Source organism: Charadrius vociferus, unplaced genomic scaffold (genome assembly GCF_000708025.1).
Source record: "Charadrius vociferus isolate BGI_N301 unplaced genomic scaffold, ASM70802v2 scaffold549, whole genome shotgun sequence".
In the NCBI taxonomy this organism is placed as follows: domain Eukaryota; kingdom Metazoa; phylum Chordata; class Aves; order Charadriiformes; family Charadriidae; genus Charadrius; species Charadrius vociferus.
In genome coordinates this window covers 1639757-1641948 of record NW_009650103.1, presented here as the reverse complement: position 1 = coordinate 1641948, position 2192 = coordinate 1639757, and positions in this window count along the sequence as shown.

The following is a 2192-nucleotide window of genomic DNA, read 5'->3' as shown; positions in this document are numbered from 1 at the left end:
CCACGTGGCCGTCGGCACAGGGCCAGCGGCGGTCCCAAGAGATGCCTGGGCATGGTGACCTGGAGGGGGACGGAGGGGGACCGCAGGGCAGCCGAGCACTGGTCTCAGAGAGAGCAGTGAGGAAGACGTAGAGAGTACCAGGGTGAGAAATGAGCTGGACAGGAGCATTTCACCCCCAAAAGCCAGTCGGAGCGGTGGAAAATCCCTGCACGGACCCATGGCCAGAGGCACAGCTGAGCCCAGCAGCTGAGGCTGCTCCCGAGGCCGCAGGTACATTTACTCCCATCTGACGGGTATCTGCCGTACCTTCCCGGGGCAGATGAGAAGTGACTGCACCCGAGGGCAGAGAGCCGGGCAGAAGAGTGGAGAGGAGGAGAGAGGCTTTGAGGAAGGCTCCAACGAGCCCCTCCTTGAGCGGTCGTCAGCCCGACACGGAGCTCTGCCAGCTCCCGACTTCTACGGCAGAGTCCGGCGAGGAAAATGACAACGTCCAGCTTCCAAAAAAACCACGCACTTCCTTTTTTTCCTCTACCCCTGGGCAGGAAGATGGCAGCCCCGATCTCTGCGACGGCAGCGGGAACGCCGAGCGCAATCCCCGCGTCCGCCCCCTCCACCTCCGGCTGCTGGGGAAAGGCTGTTCCTCTTCAGCTGACAAATAGATGAGACGTTTCATTAATAAACCTCGGCTTCTCCTAACACTTCTGATTACGATCTCTCTGTTTGGATCCGAGCTCATATTACACGTTCGTCTCAATTATATATTCCCTTCTCTTTAAATCCCCACTTATCTCCTTTACCACGTAAATCACAGAGTGGGCTCTGTCGGGGTTTTTTTTTTTTTTTCCCCTGCCTGCCTGATTTTCCCTGCTCCAACAGCAGTCAGAAAATAAACACTGATTTAAATTGCAGCGTATCCGAGTAGCCTCCGAGCTCATCTCCCAGCAAACCCACCCGAGGGGGGCTGCCAGCGGTCCTGCAGAGCCCCCCGCCAGCGCCCGCCTCCAGCCCCGCCGTGTTTTGAAAAACACTTATTTACTTCTCGCTCAGCCTGGGCCAAATCCTTACTCGGGCTTCACCGGGGCCATCTCATCTCCCCGCGAGGTTCTCGGTCCAGCCCGAGCGGAGCATCGCTGTGCCGGGCTGGGAAATGCCGGCTGGAGCGGCAGCGCAGGGAGAACCCAGCCTGGCTCCCCTCCCCACTGCCCCACGTCCCTCTGGCAATTAAGGCAATTGCTTGCATGGAAACCTAATTATATTAGGGAAGTATTTAGTAATTTTTAACTGTTGTGCTGGTGGCTCAGCTCCCTCCCCCTCCTGCATACCAGCAGCACTGGGCAGAAGGGTTGGATTCCTCTCCTCTTCCACCGCTGCTTTTAAAAGCCATAACGAGGAAGAGGAGCAAGATGGTGTGATGGGCAGGCAACGGGCTGGGGCTCAGGTGGTGGCACAGGTGGCCCTGGGTGAGCCAGGGAGCCTCTGACTGCCCCCCCCCGACCCTGCAGCAGTTTGCTTGCCAGGTTTGCGAGGGATGGCTGTGCCTTGCGAGCGTGGACACCCAGCCCTGGCGCGTGACGCCTCTTGATGCCACCGTGAGAACGATGCCCCACAGTCCTCTGCTTGACAACTCACTGCACCGGGCGGGTGGTCAGCCCCCGGCGTGATGCCCATCTCACCTGCAAAGTCAACACCCCAGTCATTGCAAGGTTTTGGCGTGCCCTGGATCATCCCATGTGTCTCCATCCTTCCCCGGCAACTGCTGTGCAAAAAGCCCAGGTGGGCAAGAGAGCAGCAGAGGAACCACTACGCAGAGACCAGGAGCTCCCACCGCGCACCCACAGCACCCTGGAAAAAATGACATCCCCAAGAGCATCTCGGTCCTGTTTGTACAGGGCCCACGAGCAGCAGAGCAGGAGCCAACCATGGAGAGCGTTGCACCACGGAGAGAGCTTTGTACTGCAGAGAGCTCTGCACGATGGAAAACTTTGCACCAGAGAACTTTGCACGGTGGAAAGCTTTGCACCACGGAGAGCTTTGAACCACGGGAGAGCTTTGCACCATGGATTGTGCTGCACCATGGAGAGCTTTGCACCACGGAGAGAGCTTTGCACCATGAATTGTGCTACACCACAGAGAGCTTTGCACCACGGAGAGAGCTTTGCACCATGGATTGTGCTACACCACAGAGAGCTTTG